Genomic DNA, 18,492 nt, shown 5'->3' on the forward strand with positions numbered 1-18,492 from the left:
ATTCCCGGTACATTCCCGGTAACTCCGAAAACCTTCCGGTAATCAAATGAGGTCATCCTATATATCAATCTTCGTTTCCGGACCATTCCGGAAACCCTCGTGACGTCCATGATCTCATCCGGGACTCCGAACAACATTCGGTAACCAACCATATAACTCAAATACGCATAAAACAACGTCGAACCTTAAGTGTGCAGACCCTGCGGGTTCGAGAACTATGTAGACATGACCCGAGAGACTCCTTGGTCAATATCCAATAGCGGGACCTAGATGCCCATATTGGATCCTACATATTCTACGAAGATCTTATCGTTTGAACCTCAGTGCCAAGGATTCGTATAATCCCGTATGTCATTCCCTTTGTCCTTCGGTATGTTACTTGCCCGAGATTCGATCGTCAGTATCCGCATACCTATTTCAATCTCGTTTACCGGCAAGTCTCTTTACTCGTTCCGTAATACAAGATCCCGCAACTTACACTAAGTTACATTGCTTGCAAGGCTTATGTGTGATGTTGTATTACCGAGTGGGCCCCGAGATACCTCTCCGTCACACGGAGTGACAAATCCCAGTCTTGATCCATACTAACTCAACTACCACCTTCGGAGATACCTGTAGAGCATCTTTATAGTCACCCAGTTACGTTGCGACGTTTGATACACACAAAGCATTCCTCCGGTGTCAGTGAGTTATATGATCTCATGGTCATAGGAATAAATACTTGACACGCAGAAAACAGTAGCAACAAAATGACACGATCAACATGCTACGTCTATTAGTTTGGGTCTAGTCCATCACGTGATTCTCCCAATGACGTGATCCAGTTATCAAGCAACAACACCTTGTTCATAATCAGAAGACACTGACTATCATCGATCAACTGGCTAGCCAACTAGAGGCATGCTAGGGACGGTGTTTTGTCTATGTATCCACACATGTAAATGAGTCTTTATTCAATACAATTATAGCATGGATAATAAACTATTATCTCGATACAGGAATTATAATAATAACTATACATTTATTATTGCCTCTAGGGCATAATTCCAACATGAACCTCAGTGCCAAGGATTCGTATAATCCCGTATGTCATTCCCTTTGTCCTTCGGTATGTTACTTGCCCGAGATTCGATCGTCGGTATCCGCATACCTATTTCAATCTCGTTTACCGGCAAGTCTCTTTACTCGTTCCGTAATACAAGATCCCGCAACTTACACTAAGTTACATTGCTTGCAAGGCTTGTGTGTGATGTTGTATTACCGAGTGGGCCCCGAGATACCTCTCCGTCACACGGAGTGACAAATCCCAGTCTTGATCCATACTAACTCAACTAACACCTTCGGAGATACCTGTAGAGCATCTTTATAGTCACCCAGTTACGTTGCGACGTTTGATACACACAAAGCATTCCTCCGGTGTCAGTGAGTTATATGATCTCATGGTCATAGGAATAAATGCTTGACACGCAGAAAACAGTAGAAACAAAATGACACGATCAACATGCTACGTCTATTAGTTTGGGTCTAGTCCATCACGTGATTCTCCTAATGACGTGATCCAGTTATCAAGCAACAACACCTTGTTCATAATCAGAAGACACTGACTATCATCGATCAACTGGCTAGCCAACTAGAGGCATGCTAGGGACGGTGTTTTGTCTATGTATCCACACATGTAAATGAGTCTTCATTCAATACAATTATAGCATGGATAATAAACTATTATCTTGATACAGGAATTATAATAATAACTATACATTTATTATTGCCTCTAGGGCATAATTCCAACAAGTACCAACATTGCCGAGGCCACCACCACCACCACCCATACAGACACTCTTGATTGGGACATGTGGGTCCGGAGCGGGGTCGACACTTGGTGGTGCCACGCCGATTGCGACGACCCCTTGCACGATATGGATTTCTTGCCGCTTTCTCTTGATGGTGGTGATGGTGTAAGAGAAATTGGAGCGATGTATGGCGGAGTTGAAGTCATGGGAGGCCCAAGTTGATAGGCCGGAAGCGATGGCACTTGATATGTTGCGCCCGTGCCCGACGGGTACTCCATGCGGCTAAATTCCAGCACAATGTGGCTAGAAGGCGAGGCCGGAGGTACAGTAGGTGGAGGAGGTGAGGGCGGAAGCGGGAGCTGGAACCGGCTAAGTTGTTTCGTGCCAAGGGAAAGGGGTTCCTCCAAAATCTGTTGACTTCCCGCACATGCGTAGGAAATGGGCTCGCGGTTGTGGGATACCACGAAAAAAATCTGGGATGGCCAAGATCTATTCGGTCTGGGGATACGGGATGGATCCCTCAAATCGGCGGTTATTTTAGCGGACGTCCAGTTTGCAGGATGTCTAGAGATGCTCTAACCCATGACCGCATATCCCTCTCTTAGATGTACTCAGGATCCTAACTACTAGGTACATGGCGCCCACTTATAGGTCGTAGTGGGAGTATCATGGCTAGTATCATGCATGCAAACTAAGCAATTATGATGAGATGTCATAGAATTAAATGAAGAAAGAGATAGTTCAGTATCATATCATGATACAGTATCATAATAAATGCTATACTAATATGTGTCATGCATGTCAATAAATGATGTGATCTATGATACTCTGCATTAGGGCGGTAGTATCATATGCATGATACTAACCATTACAACCAGCCTAATGCACACTCCCAAACACTGCCGACTAACCCATGCATGCAACTAACACAAATTAAAGATGAACAAGATTAGTGGCTAATAGGGGACAAAGTCCCCCCTTCTTCCCCAGCTCATGCGACCATTTCTTATGGAACCTAACATTAAATATTCTACAGATCAAGGCACTGAAACATGGTTTGACCTATGACATGGAAGACATTGTGGATCAATCGTTATTTGTTTTTAAGAAAGAAATGAGAGGGATATAGATTAGGGAAGTCTTCACCCACGTCACAGTCACGTGACTCCTGGGTCAGCTTTGGCCCCACACGTGACATGTGAGAGACTCATGTGTTAGATCAGAGGCAGGAATTCCATGCGACCACTGTGTTGGCAAGAGAAGCTCACAGTAGAAGAAACAAGTAAACTTATATTTCAAGACCCTAATTCCAATGTCAAAGTTAGGCTTGATAGAGCAATGGAGAATGGTGATTTTTCTAATCTCTATGATGATTGTTCGGTGGAAAACATCATCACCACATCGTCACATAATTATGCGATTTTGATTGCTCTCTACGGTCGTGAAGCCAAGATTCTATTGGATTGGTCAGCAAGAAGATTGGTAAACTGGAAAGGCGACTCAGAACTATTCATACACCCCCAGTTTCGGCTTACTCTTTTGTCTGAGGAACGTTCGATTGAAAAGCAACTGTGTGAACTGTTTGAGCGCCAAGAAATTATGGCACGACAACACTCTAAGGCTTTGTTCAGTTACACCCCCTTTCAAGGGAATTGAAGTGGATTAGAGGAGATTTTGACTTATAGCGGACCTAATCCCCACCGATCCCTGCCAAATCCCCTCCTTTTCCCCACCAACCGAACAAGCCCTAAGGTGGACTGCCTACGGGAGGGAGACCGGAATACCGCCTTCTTCCATGCCCGTGCATCAGCTTGTTGACAGACTAACAAGATCATCTCCTTGATTCGCGATGATGGTACTACATGTGTTTTCCAATCACAGATTAAAGGTATGGTTCAGAATTTTTATGATCAACTTTTTACCTTCGAACCTTGTAAGTCTGTTGATGTTGTTTTGGATGCTATCCGTGCTAAAGTAACGGATGATATGAATGAGGAATTATGCAAACCATACTGTAACCAGGAGACCAACGCTGCTTTGTTTCAGCTGGGCCCAACCAAAGCTTCATGGCCGGATGAATTTCTTGCACTTTTTGATCAAACCCATTGGAACTTCCTTGAGGAAATTTGCCATGTTGTAAGGTGTTTTCTTGAAGGGAAGTCGATTCCGGATGATTTCTGTGACTCTGTTATTGTGTGCATCCCCAAAGTTGCAAGACCGAAACTTTTTACCTTCGAACCTTGTAAGTATGTTGATGTTGTTTTGGATGCTATGCGTGCTAAAGTAACGAATGATATCAACACTACTAGGAAAAGGGCTATAGATGATATAGACACTAATGGCGCACCAGACAATTAGTGCGCCACTACTATATAGCAGTGGCGCACCATGTGCAGGTCTGCCATTAGTGTGATGGACACTAATGGCGCACCACACACTCGGTGCGCCATTACTATAATTTTTTTTTTTTGCAAAAGTACTAATGGCGCACTGGGGCAGAGTGTGTCATTACTAGTTTAACTAGTAATGGCGCACCACTCACCCAGTGCGCCACTACTATTTTTTTTAATTTTTTTTACAAAACTACTAATGACGCACCACCTGAAGATGTGCCATTGCTATAAAAAAGATTACTAATGGCGCACCCCTGGGATGCGCCATTGCTATAACCCCCGCTAAAATCCCCATGCCAGTCCCCGCGCGGCCCCTCTCCCGCTCCCTCTCCCGCTCGTCCCCATGGCCCAAGGGGGGGCTGGCGACCTAGGGTTAGGTGCAGAGCTCCCCGTCGTGCCGACGCCGTTCCCGCGTGCTCGTGCGCTACCGCGGCTCCCTCCCCTCCCCAACCTCGTGCTTCTCGCCTCGCCCCCTCCCACTCCAACCACCCCACCCCACCCACGCGTCGGCAGCAGCTACCGCTAACTAAGATGGCGGACGCCGGAGGGGAGCCCGACCACCTGGCCGGGGAGAGGGCCACCACGCACTTCGACGTCGACGCCATGAAGGTCGCATGGGCCGGCTCCCGCCACGCCGTCGAGGTCGCCGACCGCATGGCCAGGCTCGTCGCGTCAGACCCAGTAAGCACCCCTACCCCCAATTCCGCCCGATTCCCCTCCCTCGGTTCCCTACTCCCCTCCCCATGGACGGACGACCGCCACAGATCTACCTTCTCCAGATTAGATTCGTTTCGATTCGGTTCGGTTTGATTAAATGCCTCTGCGCTTAATTGTTCCCCCCACCTACCACCACCACCTCCCAAGCATGCATTACCATGGGAATGGGAGGAGGGAGGGAAGGGATGCTTCCGGTTCCGAGCAGCGACTTGTACTACCTAGTATGCAGTATTCAGTACCCTTACAATTATTCAAAAGCAATTCGTCACCCTTCCCGCGTTTGTTAATTCACTTCGATTTGACTCGAGAGATCTGCATAATAAGATCCTATTGGACGGATTGATTCACTCAAGTCCACCGCACCACCGTCTACCGGACCAAGCAAGGGCTCATTCATTCATTCAGTCACGGCACACACCTAGTACTCTTAGCAAAACCACTGTCTGTCAACTTCAGGCAGGCATGACATGATCGCGCACAGCTTTGGATGCTCCACCTTCCTGCTCTTCTCCGCACCAGGAATATGCTCAACGATTCCACTCATGTTCAACAGCAATACGCTTCTCCTGTTCCAACCTTGATAGTCCACGCATTGTATGGACAACAGTAAGACACTGCCGCAACTATCTAATATCTACTTTCATTCAGTCTTCCCAAAGACTCTCCTTAGCAAATGTTAAAACTGAACCAAACCATCGCCTGGTTCTATGCTGCACTCGAGGTGTTTCTATCAGCCTCAAGTGTGCTTTGTTCACGTGATGATGGCGGCTGGCAGAAAGCATTGGCTTATATTGAATTCCTTTGCAATCTATCCAGGTGTTCCGCAAGGATACCAGGATGATGCTCTCCAGGAAGGAGCTGTTCAAGGACACGCTCAAGAAGGCGGCGCACGCGTGGAAGCGCATCATCGAGCTGCGTCTCACAGGTCCTGCGGATGGATGCCCAGCACCAACCCCAAGCTTTTTCTAGTATTTATTTGTTCTATTTATGTATGTATGTATGTATGTATGTATGTACTCTTGACTGATATACTTCCATCTTCTTCTTTGTGGATTAACAGAAGAGGAAGCAAACTTGCTGAGGCTGTACATTGACCAGCCCGGTTATGTCGATCTCCATTGGGTATGTCTATCCATTCTTTATATACTCATTCCTCAGTATATGCAATGTTCAGCTGTTCTTCACTTGTGTTATGTCTTATGTGCCGAGGACGTGCTTGAGCTAGCCAGGCTGCTTCCTATATATATGTCGAATCCTTTGCCACTTGGGGCCTTCCTAGAATTAGTTTATTTTAGAAAAAAACATACCACATTGGTCAACAGATAGCTTCATCTGCACTATTGAGCTTTCATAAGCTTGTCCTCAGAGTGCTTGAATTATCTTTGATCTCTTGATGACTGCAACTAGGAACATAAATTAACTTATTTTCTCAAATTGGCAACAACACTTAATGCGATGCTTCTTTTGCAGGGCATGTTTGTTCCTGCCATAAAATGGCAAGGGACTGAAGAGCAACAGAAGAAGTGGTTGCCAATGGCGTACAAGTTCCAAATAATTGGATGATATGCTCAGACTGAACTTGGCCATGGTTCAAATGTTCAGGGTCTTGAGACAACTGCCACATTTGATCCAAGTACCGATGAGTTTGTTATGCACAGCCCAACTCTGACCTCTAGCAAGGTAACGTTTTGTAAACCTGCTTATATAGTTTGCTTATTTATTTTAGGATTTTGCTTTCTTAGTTATATTTTCTCAGCAATCCGAAATTTCTCAAGGGCCTCCTTTTGCATGGTTAATGATTTCCCCTCTCCAATGTGCAGTGGTGGCCTGGCGGCTTGGGCAAAGCTTCCACTCATGCAGTTGTCTATGCTCGTCTCATTACGGAAGGAAAAGACTATGGTATACATGGTAAAGCATTCTGCATTTTATGGTTGACACTTAAGTGGGCTTTCCCTTTGCGAACTGTAACTCATGCACATCCATATTTGAGGTTTCATTGTGCAGTTGCGAAGCTTAGATGACCACTCTCCTCTTCCTGGCGTTACTCTCGGTGATATTGGTGGAAAGTTTGGCAGTGGGGCGTATAACAGCATGGATAATGGTGTTCTGCGCTTCGACCATGTGCGAATCCCAAGGGATCAAATGTTGATGAGGTTGGTCCGTTGGCATGTTTTTTGTTCTGCCACTTTATGTGTACCAATATATCTTGTTAGTTTGCTGTAATCCTCCTAAAATATGCCATGGTTATTTCTTCTAGGCTTTCCCAAGTTACAAGGGAGGGAAAGTATGTGCATTCAGATGTACCAAAGCAGCTGCTATACGGGACAATGGTTTATGTCCGTCAGACAATTGTCGCAGATGCTTCCAAGGCTCTGTCCCGTGCCGTTTGCATTGCTGTAAGGTATAGTGCTATCGCCTATCCGGAAGCAGTTTGGTTCCCAGGCTGGTGGCCCTGAGACTCAGGTACTACAGTCAGCCTTTCTGATTGTCATTCTCAAGTTATCTGTTACTCTGGCCAACACTCGGAACTAGAAGTAAAGAAATTTGATCAAATGGCAAGACAACTTCTCACTACCAACAAGTGTCTAATGTATTTACACTGTTTACAGGTCATCAATTACAAGACTCAACAGAGCAGGCTCTTCCTTTTGCTGGCTTCAGCTTATGCATACAGATTTGTGGGCCAGTGGCTGAAGTGGCTATACACGGATGTCACACAGAAGCTGGAAGCTAAGGATTACTCAACACTGCCAGATCAGGCTCATGCCTGTACTGCTGGGCTCAAGTCTGTGACAACATCTGCCACAGCTATACGTATAATCAACTAACTCAGCAATGCCTTAAACAATTATATCTGTTTGCTTGTTTCTACTGATTTGTGCAAATGGAACCTTCCACTTTAATCAGTTCATCTTTATCATTTTTTATTTATACCATGTCAACCAAAAACTGAGCTCTAAATTTCCCCCCCTTTTTTTTGATACTAGATCTTGTCAATGTAGTTGTGTTGATGAAGCAACATTGGAACATACAAAATTTACACTGTCTTGTAACAGCTTATAATTAGGATTTCACATGCATGGTCTAGCCAGTTTATACTCCCTCCGTTCCTAAATATAAGTCTTTAAAGAGGTTTCATTAGTGGACTACATACGGATGTATATAGACATACTTTAGAGTGTAGATTCACTCATTTTGCTTCGTATGTAGTCTCCTAATGAAATATCTTAAAAGACTTATATTTAGGAACAGAGGGAGTATAATGGATGCATTTCACAATTTATGATTACAATATATGATTATACTAGAAATGTCAGAAGTTTGTGAGCTGCAACTCTTATTTTAGTTACTCCTATAACGTATTGGATTCTAATTTGTGAATCTTCTTGACATATGGCCAGATGTTACAGATTCTGTGTACTGGTGTGGCCATTGTCAGTCACTGGAGCCTATCTACAACAAGTTGGCCAAGTTTCTCCATGGCATTGACTCCCTTGTAATAGCCAAAATGAACGGCACAAACAATGAGCATCCTCGTGCCAAGGTCTGTGTCGCTGTCTGTCGACTTCTTCAAACTGGATATTACTTGCTAGACTAGTCTGAGTGCCGGGCCATCAACAGTCATAGAACTTGTATATACATTGTATATGAAACAAAACAATGCTAATTATGAAACATTTAGAAGTTATTTTAACATTTTCTTCACTTAAATGTGCAATTGCACTTGTTTATGGTGCACGGAAAGGGTAGATCCATTATCTGTCTGCTGCCATCTAGTATATGCTAAATGTATTTATTCTGCGCCTATTTATCCATACGCTACAGTGTGATGATATAGTTTCTCTAACGGGCTAAAGAGGTAAACCAACCCGTGCGTAGCAAAGTATTAATAGACTATTGCCAGATTTGAATCACATGCTGTTGGGAGTTAGGGACAAGTTAATTTGAGAAATAGGTCGTATTTGGCAAGACAGATTTGGTTAGGAAGATATGGTATGAGTGAAGGAGCAGTTTTTATTTATTTTGGAAATGAAGCTGAAAATTGTACCAGAATATCTTAAGGTGTCCATAAATATGAAGCCAAATACAGTAGTTGTGCCCTTACTTTCTTCCCGGCATCTGATTTCCAAGAATAGCTTCCTGAAAACCCATTTCAGTTGGAAACAAAATAATAATAATGTTTGAATACAATCAGACTATGTTTGGTGTAGACAAGAATTTTCTCATGCATTATGTTTACATGACTGCAAGAAAAGAGACATAAGGGGTGTGTGGTGATCATTGTATGAAGGAAGGAAACCCAAGGTAATATTTGTCGCAACACAATTGTAAATCATATGCGACACATGCATTCAAAAATTACAAAGGACATATCATGTGTGCATAGTGATTATGAGAGAGGGAGGGCACGGAAGGACGACACACGAGTGGTTTCCACCATATAAACATGAATTCCGTCTATGTTGGACTTGACTAATGAGCACACACAGCAATCATTTTTTATGTTCCGTGGCAACGCACGGGCAATCGACTAATAACCACATAGAAATGATGTTGTTAACTATGATATCATGCCAATCTTTGTTTAAGATGCTCAATGCATTCATTGTTGATAAAACTATAAGCACTGAAACATAGTTCTATATAATAGCATGTGAGATGATTATAACTTCTATAGAAACTATATTGTTAACGACTTGATCTATGATAATCTTTTGATCGAATATTTTTAATACGCATATGAGATTTTAACAACTTGATATGGTTCCACTTTCTTGATAAATTTGTGCAAAATGTTTTGAGGTACTCAACCTATTGATGCACATGGACATGATGACTCTCTAGCGTTTATGGACCAACCAACCTGTAATCATGGACCTTATTTTCTTGTAGACCATTTGGTGTTTCGAGTGTTTTGGAGCTTGCACTTTGTGCATGTAGATACAAACTTGTGTGTTCTGGACCATCCGAAATCTCTCATAGTAACCAATAGTCCTTATATTTTTGTGACTTGTGTGTTCTAGATGATTGTTAAGATGGTCAAAACTATGCTTCCTCTAGGTTAATTTGTTTGTCAACTTGCGTTCAATGTATGTGCATGTTTATAAACATATTTTCATTGTGGTGTAATATGTGTTTATCTTGAACCTTCTTGTGGGTGTGAGGATAATAATTGAATATTTTTAGAGCTGGTAGTATAACCTGTGGCGCATCATGAGCTATACTAATGGCGTGATGCTAGTGGCGCACCTATAGTGCGCCATTAGTAGCCAAAACAGGTGCGCCACTAGCAGGCCTTTTCCTAGTAGTGGAATGAGGAATTGTGCAAACCATACTGTAACCAGGAGACTAACGCTGCTTTGTTTCAGATGGGCGGATGAATTTCCTGAACTTTTTTATCAAACCCATTGGAACTTTCTTGAGGAAATTTGCCATGCTGTAAGGTGTTTTCTTGAAGGGAAGTCGATTCTGGATGATTTATGTGACTCTGTTATTGTGTGCATCCCCAAAGTTGCAAGACCGAAATTTTTACCTTCAAACCTTCTGAGTCTGTTGATGTTGTTTTGGATGCTATGCTAAAGTAACGGATGATATGAATGAGAAATTGTGCAAACCATACTCTAACCAGGAGACCAACGCTGCTCTGTTTCAGATGGGCCCAACCAAAGCTTCATGGCCGGATGAATTTCCTGCACTTTTTGATCAACCCATTGGAACTTCCTTGAGGAAATTTGCCATGCTCTAAGGTTCTGTTATTGTGTGCGTCCCCAAAGTTGCAAGACCGAAGCATTTGAAGAATTTTCGTTCTATCAGTGTGCGCTTGTTACTGTGCAATTTTGCAAACGGGCTCGTGCTGGGACGGCCCATGTAGGGTTTTCTTCATGTTTTTATTCGCGGAAATTTAATGTGTTGATCGCGGGGACGGCCCATGTAGGGTTTTCTCCATGTTTTTATTCGTGGAAATTTAATGTGTTGATCACGGTTCGAACCTTGAACCTCTAGCATAGAGACATTATCACGCAACCATTCCACCACGAAGCAGTTTCTGACAAGTTAAAAACATTTCCCTCTTTTATTCTTTCATTCTCTTTTTCTTCTTTTTTTCCTATTCTTTTATTTCTTTGACCTATTTCATCGATTTATTTTCTTTTTTTTCTTTGACCTGGTTCAATTATTTGAAAAGAGTTCATAGAATTTCTTTTTTTTTAAATGGTGAACTTTTTTCAAATTCGATGATTTTTTTGCAAAATCAATGAACTTTTTTTCAAATTTGATGTACTTTTTTCAAATTTGATGAACTTATTTTCAAAACCGGTGATTTTTTTTAAAAATGATGAACTCTTTTCAAATTTGATGAACTATTTATCAAAACCGTTGATTTAAAAAAATGATGAACTCTTTTCAAATTCGATGAAATATTTTTCAAAACCGGTGAACTTTTTTCAAATTCGATGAACTCTTTTCAAATATGATGACCATTTTTCCAAATTAGATGAACTTTTTTCAAAATTGGTGAACTTTTTTCAAAATTCGTTCAATGTTTCTCAAGTTCGTGTTTTTTTTCATAATCGATAGTTTTTTTTTCAAAATCAGTGATTTTTTCAAATTCAATGAACTTTTTGAAAATTGAAATGAACTATTTCAAAATTCGTGAACTATTTTAGACTCTTATTTTTTTTTCTGTTTTTCCAAAGTCAGCCGTTGAAACGAGCGACCACGCGGAGCGAGGAACGCTCGGAGCGGGGCAGCGCGTCGCTCCACTGGGCCGGCCCAAATCTGAGCTACTGCAGGCTCCCGGCAATCCCGGCGTTTGTTATGAGTTGCTTCCAGCTTCTGGTTTCTACATGTTAGCAGTTCAGGCAACTCATTGCAGATGAATGGTGGGGCAGGGAAGACGCAAGGAAAAAAGATGCACCGGCGGTCTTGGGAATGGCTTTCCTCGCCAAAGCCTCTTGGGGGCATGGGATTCCGTGACCTTCCTCTGTTCAACCAAGCTATGTTAGGAAGACAATGTAGGCGTCTCCTCAGTGGCACTGAATCCTTGTGTGCTCGTGTTCTGAAAGGACGTTATTTTCCTCTTGGTGATTTTTGGAATGCACACGCACCCCGTTCGGTTTCATACACTTGGCGCCGTATTTTGTTTGCCCGGAAACTTCTAAAACACGGTGTGATGACGGCCATTCGGGATGGCAAGAAAGTTCGTATTTTGTCCGATCATTGGATTCCTGTTGTTCCCCGACATTTGCTCCACCCAACTTCTCCTATTCCGGCTACTGCAACAGTCAATTGTCTAATGGATGACGAGTTGGGCATGTGGAATGAGGAGGATGTGCGTGCTTTCTTCCCTCCTTATGTGGCATCTCAGATTCTTCAGATATCTAAGTATTAGCCAACATGGTGGGGAAGATTTTGCTCGGTAGGCTCACACGAGATTTGGTGATTACAGTGTTGGCTCAGCCTATAATCTTGCTCGATCCACAAACTTCAATCTGGCTCAGAGTAAAAAAGGAGTTGGGCAGACTTCTGACAGAGACCACGAGGAAAGGAAAGGAACTGGAAGGCCCTCTTGTCTGTTCGTGCTCCTAACAAAATGAAGATTGTGCTCTGCAGTTTGCCCCTGATTGTATACCATCAGGCGAGCAGCTACAACGCCGTCATGTTTCAACTTCTGTAGCTTGCCCTTTCTGCTACAGACCTGTGTAGAAGTTAATCATGTTGTTTTTTTAGGATTAGGAAAAAAAACCAAACCGAGTCCTAGTAGTATTAGGATTTCTAGTCCTAGTCTATTTTCATAGTCCCTTGTGGACGTGTATAAAAGACATCCTAGGGTTGTTGATTGTAACACCAGAAAAACGAAAAGCAATACAAAGCAAAGGCTCAACACGGGCCTTTAGCCATCAAATCCATCGATCAGTTTTATTCGTGTCGCTAGTTACGCAAGTTCCGTCAAGTAGCCGGCCGAAGCAAGAATCGCGTAGGCATGCCTGTACAGCTGTATACGCACGTTCAAAAGCCAACAATTGATATCTAGAGCCTCGACGATCTACGATCTACGATGACAGACAGCGACGCTGAGTCGGTCAAGACCGGCAGCGGCGGTGCCAAGGCGAACAAGAACGGCGACAAGGTGAAGAAGGGCGGCAAGTCAGCAACGAGTGGTGGAGGAACGAGCGGCGCCAACGTCCAGGCGCATCGCAACATCCCCATCCAGTACCCGATGCTCACCGACGCCAACTATGCCGTGTGGGTAGTGAAGATGAAGATTATTCTCCGAACTCTTCGAGTGTGGCAGGCAATCACGGACGACGACGTCGATGACGAGTCCGACGAAGGTGCCATGGCCGTCATAGCCCAGTCCGTGCCGAATTCCGTGCTAATGACATTGGCGGAGTTCGAGACGGCAAGAGAGGCGTGGAACGCACTCAAGGAGATGAGGATCGGAGAAGATCGTGTCACGAAGGCTCGGGCACAAGTGCTGAAGCGCCAATTTCACAAGTTGCAGATGGAGGAAATTGAATCGGTGAATGACTACGCCATGCGTCTTACTACTTTGGTGGAAGAGATCCGCGCGCTTGGTGCAAAGCTCGAGGAGACCGAGATTGTGGAGAAATTTTTCAGTTCTGTGACTGACAAATTCACGTACATCATCGGCACGCTCGAGCAGCTTTACGACATCGACAACATGACCATAACGGAGGCGATTGGACGCCTGCGGACGTGGGAAGAGAATGCTCGTGGCTGTCGAAAAGGCAAAGGAGGAGGTAGTGACCAACTCATGTACTCGCGCGCAGATTGGGAGGCCCCAAGTAGCAAAGGAAGGCGTGACGGTGGCGAAGGCTCAAGCAACACGAAGGGCGATGGACAAACTGGAAAAGGCAAAGGAAAAGGCAAACCACAAGGTCGTGGTAAGGCGGGCCAATCTAAAGAGCAGAAACCACGGAACTTGGACTTGTCCGAGGTCAAGTGCTATAACTGCAATAAGATGGGTCACTTTGCGAAGGATTGTCCAAAGCCTAACAAGCGGGAGATCAAGGCAAATTTGGCAAAGCAGGAAGACGAAGGTCCAGGTCTTCTGATGGCCGAAGTTTGTGATCTCGCTGAAACGGTGGTTGTGAAACCAAGCCGGAAGGTGCTACTTCATGAGGAAAAAGTGACACCAAAGTTATGCGGTGATCAGAACATGTTGTGGTATCTCGACACGGGTGCCAGTAACCACATGACGGGGTGCAAGGAGAAATTCCTTGAGCTGGAATACGATGTAGAAGGCTCGGCCAAGTTCGGTGATGGTTCAGCTGTGGAGATTTGCGGGCAAGGATCTGTCCTCTTTGAGGGTCTCACAGGTGAACATCGCATACTCACCGGAGTGTACTACATCCCACGGCTGCGCAACAACATCATCTCTATTGGGAAGCTTGACGAGAATGGATGCAAGGTGAATATAGAGGGCGGAGTGATGACGATCTTCGACAACCTCCGAAACGTGCTAGCTCGTGTTAATCGCACACGGAATAGGCTCTATATCCTCAACCTTGATCAATCTCAACCGGAGTGTTGGCTTGCCAAGAGTGATGATGATTCGTGGTTATGGCATGCTAGATTTGGACATGTTAACTTCTACGCCTTGAAGAAGATGTCAAAGATGGAGATGGTATCCGGGATGCCAGTTATCGACCATGTTGATCGAGTATGTGACGGGTGCTTGGTTGGAAAACAGCACCGCAGGCCATTCCCTGCTCAGTCTACCTATCGTGCAAGTGATGCACTCGAGTTGCTCCATGGTGATCTATGTGGCCCTATCACCCCGGCAACTCACGCTGGAAAGAAGTATTTCTTGCTTGTGGTAGACGACTACTTGAGATATATGTGGGTCATTCTCCTACGATCTAAAGATGAGGCGTTTGAAGCATTCAAGAAGTTGAAGGCTGCAACGGAGATGGAACACAAGCTGAAGGTTCGCGCTCTACGGACAGATCGCGGCGGAGAGTTTACGTCGAATGAGTTCAACGACTACTGCGAGAAGATTGGCATAAGGAGGTTCCTCACGGCACCTTACACACCGCAGCAGAATGGGGTCGTTGAAAGGCGCAATCGAACCGTCGTTGACATGGCAAGGAGTTTACTCAAGAGCAAGAACCTGCCGGGGACTTTTTGAGGAGAAGCTGTCTCGACGGCAGTCTATCTTCTCAACCGGGCTCCAACGAAGGTGGTGATCAGCAAGACTCCGTATGAAGCAATTTACGGACGTAAGCCGAATGTGTCTCATCTACGGACATTCGGGTGCGTGGCACACGTGAAGACGGCGGAGCCGCACCTCTCAAAGCTTGCCGATCGTAGCACCAAGATGGTGTTCATCAGATACGAGAGCAGTTCTGGCACCAAGGCATACCGTTTCTACGATCCACAAACCAAGCGTCTACGGATTTCACGCGACGTCGTGTTTGAAGAAAACCAAGCGTGGAATTGGAGCGCTGCAGCCGACGATGCTCCAAACAGTAACATATTTGCAGTTGAATTTCCAACTGATGATGATGCAGGGGAGGATGTCCAGGTGGTTGGCAAGACGCCCAACCAAGGTGACCACAATGGTAGTGATCATCATGGTGCCGACACCGACGACGACGCGCATAGGTCGCAAGGAAATAGCGACAACGCCGCGCATGACACACGGGAGATCTCGACGAAAACATCCACAACGAGGTGCATAGTGACAACGACAATCAAGATGATGGTCACAGTCACGACGACTACGCCGACGACACGGATGTCGATGACACACCAGGGTCTCAGCCGTCTTCCTCAAGTGCATCAACACCGACACAATTTGTGTCGCCTCCTTCGCAAGCCACAACGGATTCCTCAGGGCCTCGTCGCTACAAGACCCTCAAGAAAGTCTACAAGTACACAAAGCCAGTTATGCTCGAGTACTCCGGACTATGTCTGTTCGGAGTTGAGGAGCCGGTGAACTTCGTAGAGGCGAGCAAAAGTCCTAGCTGGACACACGCCATGGATGAGGAGATGAAGGCAATTGAGAGCAATGGCACGTGGACTTTGGTAACCCGACCTCCAACCAAAAGACGATAGGTTTGAAGTGGGTTTACAAGTTAAAGAAGGACACAGAGGGTGCCATTGTGAAGTACAAGGCAAGACTCGTTGCAAAGGGCTACGTACAACGTCAAGGAGTTGACTATGATGAGGTGTTTGCATCGGTTGCTCAAATCGAGACGGTGAGAGTGCTCCTAGCTTTGGCAGCACAAGAGGATTGGAAGGTTCATCATATGGATGTTAAATCCGCTTTCCTCAACGGCGATCTCACAGAAGAAGTGTACGTGGAACAACCCCTCGGCTACGAGAAGAAAGGCGAAGAAGGGAAAGTTTACAAGCTCAAGAAGGCACTTTATGGGTTGAAGCAAGCGCCAAGAGCTTGGAACTCAAAGTTAGACCGAAGTCTGGTCTCGCTCGGGTTCAAGAGATGTCCCCTCGAGCACGCAGTCTATACAAAGAACTCCAAAGGCTCAAACCTGCTAGTTGGAGTTTATGTCGGCGATCTGATTATCACCGGAGATAGCGTACAAGAAATTGAACGTTTCAAGGCGCAAATGAAGAACAAGTTTAGCATGAGTGGTCTGGGATTACTCAGCTATTACTTGGGCATCGAAGTGAAGCAAAGCTCCGGGGAGATTTCCCTATGTCAATCGGCTTACGCGGTCAAGTTATTGGATAAGTGTGGCATGTCAGATTGCTACACGACACAAGTTCCAATGGACCAACGTCACAAGTTGAGCAAGCGTAGCTCAAATCCGCCGGTGGACACCACAATGTATCGAAGCGTTGTGGATAGCCTAAGATACTTGGTGCATACCCGACCTGACTTGGCTTATTCAGTCGGGATCGTGAGTTGTTTCATGGAGAATCCGACAACCGAACACATGAGCGCGGTCAATCAAATTCTACGCTATGTGAAAGGCACAATTAATCTTGGCTGCACGTACAGAAAGGGAAAGGAAGGATTGATCTTTCGTGGATATTCAGATAGCAACATGGCAGGTAATGTTGATGACCGAAAGAGCACAACGGGCATGGTTTTCTACCTTGGCCCGAATCCGATTAGCTGGAATTCTCAGAAGCAAAAGGTGGTGGCACTGTCTTCATGCGAGGCAGAATACATAGCGGCAAGCACGACGGCTTGTCAAGCAGTGTGGCTGAGAAGACTCCTAGCTATTCTTGCAAAACGGGAGGTGCAGAAGGTGTCACTGAAGATCGATAACCAAGCTGCAATCTCGTTGTGCAAAAATCCGGTTCATCATGAAAGGAGCAAGCACATAGATACCCGGTTCCACCATATCCGGAAGTGCATTGAAGAAGGGTTGATCGAGGTTCAACATGTGAACACAAAAGACCAACTTGCCGATATTTTCACCAAGTCCCTCGGTCGACAGAAGTTCATCGAGATGAGGAGGAAAGTCGGAGTGCAAGAAGTGCAAGAAGTGAAGTCAAGCAACAAGATTAAGGAGGTTAATGTAGAAGTTAATCATGTTGTTTCTTTAGGATTAGGAAAGAAAGCCAAACCGAGTCCTAGTAGTATTAGGATTCCTAGTCCTAGTCTATTTCCATAGTCCCTTGTGGACGTGTATAAAAGACACCCTAGGGGTGTTGATTGTAACACCATAAAAACGAAAAGCAATACAAAGCAAAGGCTCGACACGGGCCTTTAGCAATCAAATCCATCGATCAGTTTTATTCGTGTCGCTAGTTACGCAAGTTCCGTCAAGTAGCCGGCCGAAGCAAGAATCGCGTAGGCACGCCTGTACAGCTGCATACGCACGTTCAAAAGCCAACAACCTCAAGGAGTGGAGGTGGAGCACAGTTTGCTTTTCTGCACTTATATATGCACGAGCCGTTTGGGATGAAATTAAACCGGAGTTGGACATTAAACTATCTCCTTCTGATCTTAGGTCACCACAACATATCTCAAGGATAGTCAAAAGACACGCATCAAAAGACTCTAAATCTTCAATCAAATCACAAAAGAGGAAATCACTGATGAAAATATTCTTCTAATCCATGTCCAATAGACCGCTGTCACCATGATCTTGGATATTATACTAGATAAGATCAAGTGAGTATATCAATCCAATACATAGAAGAAGGGAAAAAATAATGGCATCACCCTACATTAACATAGCCTATGATCACAATCAAGATCACATCATGGGAGAGAGAGAGAGATAACCACATAGCTACACATAGAGCCCTCAGCCCCGAAGGAGACTACTCACACATGGCCATGGTAAGCACGAGGTTGATGGAGAGGTGCAGCCCGGAGAGGAGATGATGGCCATGGCGGCGGCCACGGCCCTTGGCCCCCCTTCTTCCTTGGAGATGGTGCTGGTATGGAGGTGGTTCTCCACCCCAAGGTGACTGCCTGGGAGGAGGAAATTTCGTGGCTCTTCGTGGCTCTCCAGAAATCAGGGTTTTTCTCTCCTTATATGAGCTGGGACGATCATCCTTGGCCCTCCAATGGATGTCCCTTTGATCCAAGGGCTCTTGGACACCTCTAGAACCTTCCTTGGGAGTCCTCTCAGACCTAATGA

The 18,492-nt window shown here is 45.0% G+C and overlaps 1 long non-coding RNA gene and 1 pseudogene across 1 annotated transcript; both read left to right on the forward strand.

Moving 5' to 3' along the window:
* The first annotated feature begins 4,714 nt into the window (after positions 1-4,714).
* On the forward strand, positions 4,715-8,755 carry LOC123405074 (annotated as a pseudogene).
* A 389-nt stretch (positions 8,756-9,144) lies between these two features.
* LOC123403775 lies at positions 9,145-9,966 on the forward strand. The gene is made up of 2 exons (XR_006611556.1): positions 9,145-9,205; positions 9,704-9,966. It is a non-coding gene; the product is annotated as an uncharacterized LOC123403775 (long non-coding RNA).
* Positions 9,967-18,492: the final 8,526 nt, after the last annotated feature.

Source organism: Hordeum vulgare, chromosome 6H (genome assembly GCF_904849725.1).
Source record: "Hordeum vulgare subsp. vulgare chromosome 6H, MorexV3_pseudomolecules_assembly, whole genome shotgun sequence".
Lineage (NCBI taxonomy): Eukaryota > Viridiplantae > Streptophyta > Magnoliopsida > Poales > Poaceae > Hordeum > Hordeum vulgare.